The sequence below is a fragment of the Mauremys mutica genome, chromosome 9 (assembly GCF_020497125.1).
Source record: "Mauremys mutica isolate MM-2020 ecotype Southern chromosome 9, ASM2049712v1, whole genome shotgun sequence".
Classification (NCBI taxonomy): Eukaryota; Metazoa; Chordata; order Testudines; family Geoemydidae; genus Mauremys; species Mauremys mutica.
In genome coordinates, this window is record NC_059080.1 from 63,262,436 (window position 1) to 63,271,805 (window position 9,370).

The following is a 9,370-nucleotide window of genomic DNA, read 5'->3' on the forward strand; positions in this document are numbered from 1 at the left end:
AGTGGGTATTCACCCACGAAAGCTCATGCTCCAAAACGTCTGTTAGTCTATAAGGTGCCACAGAACTCTTTGCTGCTTTAACACAGCTACCCCTCTGATACTCAAAGAGTAGTTATCAATGGTTTGCGGTCAGATTGGGAGGGTTTTTCTAGTGGGGTCCTGCAGGAGTCGATCCTGGGTCCGGTACTATTTGATATTTTTATTAATGACTTGGATAATGGAGTACAGAGTATCCTTATAAAATTTAAAGATGACACCAAGCTGGGAGGGGTTCCAAGCACTTTGGAGGACAGGTTTAAAATTCAAAATGACCTTGACAACTTGGAGAATTGGTCTGAAATCAACAAGATGAAATTCAATAAAGACAAGTGCAAAGTTCTTCACTTAGGAAGGAAAAATCAAATGCACAACTACAAAATGGGGAATAACTGGCTAGGTGGTAGGACTGCTGAAAAGGATTTGGGGGTTATAATGGACCACAAACTGAATACGAGTCATCAATATGAAGCAGCTGCAAAAGAGGCTAATGTGATTCTGGGGTGTATTAACAGGAGTGTTGTATGTAAAACAAAGGAGGTAATTGTCCTGCTCTATTCAGCACTAGTGAGGCCTCAGGTGGAGTACTGTGTCCAATTCTGGGCACCACAATTTAGGAAGGATGTGGACAAATTGGAAAAAGTCCAGGGGAGACCAACAAAAATGATAAAAAGTTTAGAACAGCTGACCTATGAGGAAACATTAAAAAAACAGGGCATGTTTAATCTTGAGAAAAGAAGACTGAAGGGGAACCTGATAACTTGTCTTCCATGTGTTAAGGGCTGTTATGAAGAGAACAGTGATCAATTGTTCTCCATGTCCACTGAAGGTCGGACAAGAAATATTAGGTTCAATCTGCAGCAAGGGAGAGTTAGAAAGTTTTTCATAATATCTAACCTAACTATAAGGGCAGTTAAGCTTTAGCCTAGGCTTCCAAGGGAGGTCGTGGAGTCCCTATCATGGGAAGCTTTTAAAAACAAGTTGGAAAAGGCCCTATCAGAAATGGTCTAGGTTACTTGATCTTGCCATGGCACAGGGGGCTGGACTAGACTTCTCGAGGTCCCTTCCAGCCCTACGTTTCTATGATTCCTCACATTTGTTATGCTCTAGGAGGAAGCCCATGAATAGACTGACATCATCAAGTAGTCCTATGTAAGCTTCTTATTCTGCTTAATTGGTATTTTTAATTAAAAGCTACATGCAGTATTATTTTCTGAGGTCACAAAGAGGGTGCATATAATGAATGGGTACTAGATTTTCAGAAATTTATTTGCAAATCAAGTCTTTCTTAGACTAAAAAAAAATCAAGCTGAGCAAGATACCTTTTGTATATTTAAATCTATGCAGTAGTCTGATGGTGGGTGCATATGAAAGTAAGTGAACACAGGTGGTTATTTCCATAGCCTCTTTTTTTTGTGCAGCTGGTTAAAAAAATGATGGGGAAAGGGGCGGTAGCAGGAGCACGTGGAGCTGAAATATATCATCACTTTGTGTAGGCCATGCTATTGACCTCTCCATTTTAAGCACTGAAGCTATGTTTAAATTTGGTTTTGGATAAACTGTGTTTTTCGTCTGAGTATATCAAGCTAAACAAGCTATCTGTACGAAAAGAAAAGAAAAGAAAAGAAAAAGAAAAGAAGGCTGAATAGAGTTTGCTGGAACCAAAAATAAAATTCATCTCCACAGTGAGACCAAGTGGAGAAAATTTTAACCCCCTCCCCCAAATAATTTGTTTTGAGAGAGCTTTAAGTGACTGAAAAAGAGCAATGATAGTGTTATAAAGGAAGATGCCTTTCACCTTGCTCTATAGAGGTTACTACTATTCCCAATATACAACAGTCAAAGCCAGTATGTTTGTCTGTGTCTAGCCTCCCTGCCTCACTTGACATCAACAAATGAGATGACAGTAAACTAGTTGAGGAGAGATTAACTTCCTGTGATCTCACAATCCCATTACCACCACCACTCTCTCATGGAGAAAAGGAGAGGAAAAAAAAGAGAGGGTCTCACAATTTTAACACCCCCATATGCTAATGAGCCATCTAAAAAAGAAGAAAAATGAGAGAGGCGGGATAGATGCTGAAGAGCAGTCTTCTGGTGTCGCAATTCCACAAATCTTTGAATTTTTTGTTTTGTGTGAGCCAGTAATCTTCTACTTGTACTGCCTGAGAAGAATCCCTTTTCTCCTGAATTTTTTAAACTGATGCTGTAGATTGTTGAACTGTCACTATGTTCACTTTTCTATGCTATTTTCCTATTTATTTGTCCATTTTTACAAGATGTGGTTCCACTGGGATGCCATCAGTAGGTAATTTTACACAGTGCTATGCAGAAGGCGGCTCACAGTTGGGTGTGACCTGCTGAATATCCTAGGAGGCAATGGGATGAGTTAGGTTATCTGTTAGATCTTTCATTTTAGGCTAGATTCTGGTTCCAGGCCAGAGCCAAGCATCATTTCTCCCCAAATAAGCGTAAAAACTGTGTAATGATCACACATATGCTGGCTGACCATGGTCCCACCAACAAAGTTGTGTCACAGCGTGCAAAACCTGAGCAGAGGAGGTTGTAGGCAGATCAGAGGGGCAATCTGCTCATAAATATGCAGATCAGACCTTCAACGATTACCACCACTCGGAAATATACCTCCAGGATACAGAGTGCTTCTCTACATATTCAAAGACAATACAGAGCCACGATGAAATAGTTTTCCTCCTGATCACAGCTCTGAAAGATGGTGTTTATGTGAAGCCCAAGACAAAAAAAATAAATAAAATTCTTAATTCCTGTGATTTAACAGAAGTAGTGTTCTCAGTCTTAAGAAGTAGTGGGGTAATATATGCTAACTTTATAGTGTCTGTTTATGGTACCTTGACTTCTAGAATGCAGGGTGAGAGCATTGATCTCGATAGCTGAGTTTAAAATGGAAAAGAAAATGGGATTATATAAGACAAAAGTCACCCACAAAATGATGATGTAATAGTGTAAGCCTTAGGTCACTGGGGTTTTTTGGGAGGGGGATCTTTTCATCTCAGTGAGGAAGCCTTTCACATGAAAAAATTAAAATAAAAAACCCCCAGCAATACTTCAAAAGTAGAAGTGATGGCTGTATGGCTTATCATCGCTTGCAAGACTGGTTATGGTAATCATACAATGTATGCCAAGCATACTACATATTCCAAGCTACCTGAAAATAATTAAATAGTTCATAAACAACCTTCCCACAGCTGTTTCAATGCCCACAGTGTTTCTATTGATTACACAAAGATATATATTTTTTTAAATTCCCCAAGAAGTAAAACTGAGGTCACATATACAGAAAATATAGAGAATCACTCTATTTATTTGTGGATCCTAAATACAAATCCTATCTCTTTATCTTAAGGGCTCCCTTGACAAGTGTAACTCACTTGGTGGCCCATGCCTGCAGTTTGAAAATCACTCTCTTGATGCCTAAGACTACACAATTAAAAGTTAACTGTGCTTATAACTAGGACTCCTGGTTGACGGTGACTCCTTAGCCACATTATGGTTCTGATTTTCAGCATGCTAAGCACCCATCACTCCAATGACGTCTATGGGAGCTCAGCACCTGTGAAAAATCAGGGCTTAACTGCTGCGAGATATAGGGTATTGGAAAGAACTAGCAGCAATGTTCAGCAAATTCTTTTCTTCTCCTCTCAAATACATTAGTATGGAAATAGTGGATAGTAGGTTAGTGTATCTCAATCAGTGTTTATGAAAATAACAGTGTAAGCAGGAGGAAAAGGAAATGGTGAATAAGGTAAAGGAAAAAATGGAAGTGAGGAAGGTCAGAAGGTTATTTATATTTTTACAATATCTTTAAAATAAAGTTCCACCTATGGAGAAAAATGTGGTAGAGCAAACTTTTCAGCACACAGGAAGATAGGAATGAGGTCATCTATCCAGTATCCTGTCTCTAACCTCTCTCAGTGCCAGATGCTAGAGATATCCACATTAATATTTGGCAAGCCTAACTTGAGTGTCTCATAGCCCGATCTAAAAAGCTATGTGTTACTACTATCCACCACAAACTTTCCTTTTTGTTAAAGCAGCACTGTATGAAAGAGAAGGGAAATCTACGCTAGAAGTAGGGAAGCTGAAACGATAGGGCATACAATTATTTGTGACAGATTGAGCCAAGGATGAAACTTGATATAATGTACAATGTCACAGCTTATCTTTCTCCTGGTTTCTCAAAACATTGCATTTAAATGTGTGTGTCATGAGTGTGCAAAATCAACTTGTTGGCTTGTCAACTGGACTGCACAGGTGCTAACACTAGCAGTGTACGAAAGGGGCCACTCACTCAAAGCAGAGGCTTGTAGGGTGCTATCTTAAGGCCTATGCAAGCTTCCAAATCCTGTGGAAGGAAGTTCTACATTAGGATAACATGGCAGGGAACGTTTCACTGGTGGGTCTTTCTATCCCCCTACAGCACTGGCTTCTCTATGGTTCTTTACTAGGGCTTGTCCAAAAAAACCCAAAATACTTCAATTGAAATGGTTTTTTGAATGGGAAATTGAGCATGACAAAACAATGTTTTTCATTAAAAGTTTCTACTTATGGCAGAAAATTTTGACTTTATGTTGAAAAACCAAACACTCAAAAACTGAGACATTTTCTGTTTTCAACCAAAACATCATGCTGAAAACCAACACACTTCACTCTGGGAAATGCTGCTGTGGTTCCTCATGGAAGTCTTCATGCTCTTCTGAGTCAGATCCCCACTTGCACTACACTTCCTATGATGCACCAGGGTCAGGGACTGTGGTCAAGATGGGAGACCACAGTGCAGCCTGGGAGATGTAGTCTCGTTAGGCCACCTGTCCCATAGAGGAGAATGGGGGCAATAATGCACCCAAACTCAATTCCCAGGAGGCACTGCGGAAGCATTCTGAATCAAATGTTTTGTTATTTTTTAATTTTCATAAAAAAAATTAAGACAAATTTTTGTTTATTTTAATTTCTAAATTAAAAAACAAAACAACCCAACCTCTATGCCTGACCACTCTTGCCCTCTGAAGGAGTCCCGGAGACTTCTGCTGCCAACTGTGGAGCCAACCGCATTAGAAAGAGATAGGGGACCCAGCAATGGGGATATTAAGTGTGAGCTCCTACCAAAAAACTGGTGCTTGTGCAAAGATAAGATGAAGGATTGCAAGGAGCTCAGTTGCTGCACTTCAACTTCCTTTTCCCGGGGCATTTCTTCAGCCCATGGACCTGACCCTTGCTGGCTGCCAGCTCAGTTTCAGAGCTTGCCTACTCTTATTCTCCACAAAGTTAACAGGGAACATGACAAATTGTCCTGACATCACCAAGCACTGGCATATTGTTTTTTAGGTTTAGGTATAAAACCAGCTACTGATACATCACCTACAAAGCATCATTTTAATACAGGCCCCAATCACATGGAAATGCATACCCAAAATGTAGTGCCACTGAAGTTTTATGAGCTCTCTTGCAGGATGTAATGGTTACAAGTAGTAAAGTATATACACTTATATATACATATATACACATATATATAAGCAGATTCTCAGCAATCTGCTTCATGCTTTAACAGATCTTCAACTAAAATAACCTGCAGCATGCTACACCGCTCAACACAATGTAGTGTCTGAAAGGGACACATTACAGCAAGAATCTCTTCTGGCCAGTTAGGAGTCAGAGGCCTATTTGGGAGGGAGTCTGGCCTGCTGGGTAAACTGAGTCACAGGTTATTGATTGGATGCTTTCATGAGGAGTCACATCCTGAGACAATGTGAGAGTTGGGGTAGGCCCAGTGAGAAGTTTAGCTGGAAAGGAAACATGGATAGTGATGGTATCCCGAGAAAACCTTGGTATGCTAAAGACAAGCAAGCAACATGAAATGCTTTCTGTTACTAAAGAACTACAGATTATAGCTTTGGACAGTAAATATGGAAAATGTTTAAGGAAACAGATAACACTAGAGAAAATTAGGACACAGTTTAACTGATGAAGGGAGTGAGCAGAACATTCTTCCCCTCCCCATACCTGCCCCAAAGGCCCCTAACCCACATTGGAGGAGAACAGGAGGAGCAGCAAGCTGACAGATGGGTGGAACTTTGAAGATGCTGCCAGTCACTGTTCCACATGCCCAGACAGGGTGGAGGGGGCTTCCTGCAGTGAAGGTGGCAATTTGGCAGCTTTCCCCAAGGGTGCCCTCCTCTTATCTTGCTTCTCCTCCACCACCGCCTTACAGGACATCTCTTGAAGCTGTTGACTCTTCCCTTGTGAGGGCAACAGCTCTGGTGGGGTCCCTTAGACTTGTGCCCCCCCGCCTGCCCAAGAACCATAGAGGCACCTGCAGTGGATTTACATCCCTGAGGGTGTGAATCAGGAACTCATACAATTGACATCCACTGAATGGAAACTGAGTGAGCAGATTGCTAACAAGATGAGAAAAGCCATCCATGGATGCAGGGCTATCAAGTAAGGGGACCTCACATGGGGGGTGGGAGGAAAGGCAGGCTACAAAAGGGGGCCCAATTATCCTCCAATTGAAACCAATGGTAATTTTGTTGATGATATGGGGAACAGGATCAGGCCATATTGCAGTTCTGCTTCTGCACTCTGCCTTGGGTGGTGCCTGTAATGTGGGGAAAATCCCAGGGCTTTCATAGGAATTAAAACAACTATGGAAAGTCAGTGCCATCTCCTTCATTTCTACACTAGTCAGAATAATCATACTGTTGGCCAGAAGCTGGTTCCCAGAATGTGTTATTAACAGACCTTAAAAAATGAAAAAGCTCAGGAAGTCTTTTAAATAAAAGAATCTCAAATCTCTCAGCTATTAAGTATTTAATACCCCATCCAGATTGAATTAAATCTCTTTACTCTTTCTGGCTTTAACAAATAATTTAAGTATTTTTCAATCAATATTCAGCAAAATAGTGCATTATCAGTGATTTTCTTTCTAGAAGTGTTAACAACATTCATCTCCTCTCCCCTCACCTAAAACATTTTGCTTCTGTAGTGTAGACACAAACTCAGCTGGCAAAAATCAATTCATTCCCACTTTATTATTGTCCCAGCTTCTCACCACCTACTTAACTCATAGCAGAGTATCTTGTCTCTCTGTAAATTTAAGCACATAAACCATGGTGAAAATCAGGTCAGGCTGTAACTTTTGAAAACAAGTCTACAAGAGGTGAGGAGACAGAATTTCCTGGCTAGCTGATGTAACACTTTATAAATAGATGAACAATCACTCTGAAAGCCTGTTTTTCTTGTAAAGAGGGGAGGGGGAAAAGAACCTCCTTTCCTACCCTTGTTCAGGTCTCTGGATCAGATCCTCTAGGAAGGTAGGACGTAGCTGTCCTAGTTTGTGTGTGTTCTCTAGCCAGGTTTCCACAAACACACACGTAAATTACACAGAGGCTCCACTTATCAGCATAGCTGGCGTTTCATTCCTCCGTCATGTTCCTGCAGCACACCCAATTCCTTTTGAAGTTTTAGTCCTTCAGTCTCCCACCGTGTATCAATCCAAGGTACAGGCTGAACCTTTTCCCTCTCAGATTTCTACCAAGTGAACAAATAAAAGCTGATAAAGATCTGAGCTCCTGTTGAAACAGAATGCGTGTCAGCCTTCAGAAAGCCTAAATAAAAGATGGGATCTGCCAGTGACTGGTATGTAATGAGTAAACTCCTCCTCTTGGCTGGCAGGGGGAGGGTGTTGGAAAGATAGAGTGACTGTGAACAGACTGACTTCCTGCTTGGATGAATACGAAGGTAGAACTGCTGTGCTGAATTAGTATTTTCAGCAGTGTTGTACACAAACACCCATGCATGTACACAGACTCTTAAAACAAAGGCTGCTCCTAGTACACAAGAGCCAAAATGCAGTGATATTTTGAACCAAAACTTTCTTTAAATCAATTAAGTAACTACCATGGGCTTCAAATCAAAATCTGATTAAAACAGATAGGATAGCAGTTGCAGTTTCAGTGATTACAAGATTCTCCTTCACTCTGGAGCTTCTGCGGACAAAGCAGTCGGGTAGTGATGCTAAAGTTATGGTTGAGGAGGGGAGGCCCTTTCATTTCAACTTTTAATTTTCAGGCTCTTACAGCTTTTCAGAACTTTACCCTCAGTCTGATTGTGTGTCTTTAGCTGTGTGCGTGCAGTTATTCTCAGTCCAAAGGTAAACTCTCTAGGAAGTTTAATAGCATGTACCATAGTACAAATTGCTGCATGCATGCCAGGAGGGAGTTACAGTTGCCATTGGAAATCATAACCTTTCCTGAGTTTATTTTTATTACATTTTCAATCGTAATGTGCCATTATCAACGCTTTTAACATCAAATTATATTAAACACTACCCAAGTTCTAGTTCCCTCTCCCTCAGTTTCTTTCAAATTCAAATCTTAAATATTGCAATGAAGCTGTTGGTTCATCATTGGATGGATACGTCCTCTTTCCTCAAATGAGCTGCTGGGTGGAAAGGACTGGGTCACATGAAATTCTGGGAGGGCCACAGACCCAGCTCAGCTTCAAGTCAATAGAGGGCACTATGTTACCAGGAAGAGGAAGTGTTGTCATGAGGGTAAGAGAATCAGGCAAACAGCAGACTGGGCTGAGACTGCTGATCATCCTGTATCTTGTTCTCCTACCTGCCTCAGCCTAAAAGATACCAAGTTTTGTGCCACTGCTCAGAAAGGACATATTGAACACAAATCAGAGTCTATGGTCATAGACAAGTTATTTGCAAATATGCAAATCAGTTAATTAAATTTGCCTAAAATATCTCAGGGAGCCGCACAAATCTTGGCACCTATGGGCTGGGGGGCTGTCTGCAGAGGGAAGGCCAGGAGGGTGAACCTGCAAGCAGGAGACATGAGCCAACCACTAAAGCTGGATGATAGGAGGACAACAGAGAGCTGCCCCTCAGTGCGACCAATGAAGAGAATGTCCTCTGTCAGTGGGATCTATAGGCAAATGCTGAATTGCCTCCTAAGAGGTCTGGACTAAAGGAACCCCCAGTTGCAAGCTTGGGAAGCCCCACAGGGCAATGTGTCTCTTTCTCGTCTCCTCTCCTCAGCTACTGTGGGGTGGGGTGGTCAAGGTAGGTTACTCATCTTTTCTGCCAGTGCTCACATGCGTATTTAGCAGAAGTCCTTTTTCTCCCATGAAATATACACAAGAGTCACTCCAGCTCTTGCAGCAGAGTTTATGATACACAGAGCACACTACCAAATATCCAAAAGGGACTAGAATACCACAGCACTATATGGACACCCTCTAGTGCAGGGGGTTACATTGTATTATTCCCAAAGAGTTCTACAAGGCTCCA

General features: G+C 41.4%; 1 protein-coding gene across 2 annotated transcripts in view; it reads right to left on the minus strand.

The window, feature by feature from the left end:
* The window catches only part of PIK3CB (phosphatidylinositol-4,5-bisphosphate 3-kinase catalytic subunit beta), a 218,100-nt gene extending 210,444 nt beyond the window's left edge, over positions 1 to 7,656 (minus strand). For both annotated transcript variants that reach the window (XM_045030486.1, XM_045030487.1), the window contains exon 1: positions 7,347 to 7,656. The gene's annotated coding sequence lies outside the window, so the exon portion shown is untranslated. The remainder of the gene's footprint in view (positions 1 to 7,346) is intronic.
* Positions 7,657 to 9,370: the final 1,714 nt, after the last annotated feature.